Source organism: Plectropomus leopardus, unplaced genomic scaffold (genome assembly GCF_008729295.1).
Source record: "Plectropomus leopardus isolate mb unplaced genomic scaffold, YSFRI_Pleo_2.0 unplaced_scaffold67673, whole genome shotgun sequence".
In the NCBI taxonomy this organism is placed as follows: Eukaryota; Metazoa; Chordata; class Actinopteri; order Perciformes; family Serranidae; genus Plectropomus; species Plectropomus leopardus.
Window position 1 is genome coordinate 1 of NW_024674470.1, and position 359 is coordinate 359.

The 359-nt window shown below is 59.6% G+C and overlaps 1 non-coding gene across 1 annotated transcript; it reads left to right on the forward strand.

Annotated features, from left to right (window-relative positions):
• Positions 1-126: 126 nt before the first annotated feature.
• On the forward strand, positions 127-280 carry LOC121939937. The gene has a single exon (XR_006105546.1). It is a non-coding gene; the product is annotated as a 5.8S ribosomal RNA (ribosomal RNA).
• Positions 281-359: the final 79 nt, after the last annotated feature.

Genomic DNA, 359 nt, shown 5'->3' on the forward strand with positions numbered 1-359 from the left:
GGTGGTGGTGGTGGTGGTGGTGGGGCCGTAACGGTGCGGAGCGCCCGGAGGTCAGAGTCAAACTTGCAACAACAAACCTGTGTCTGAGAACTCTGGCCTTTTCCCAACAATCGAAAAAAACGTGACAACTCTTAGCGGTGGATCACTCGGCTCGTGCGTCGATGAAGAACGCAGCTAGCTGCGAGAACTAATGTGAATTGCAGGACACATTGATCATCGACACTTCGAACGCCCCTTGCGGCCCCGGGTTCCTCCCGGGGCTACGCCTGTCTGAGGGTCGCTTTGCCATCAATCGGAAACGCACCGCGTTCTCCGCGGCTGGGGCAGTCGCAGGTGCCTCCGGGCGCCTTCGTCCCCCA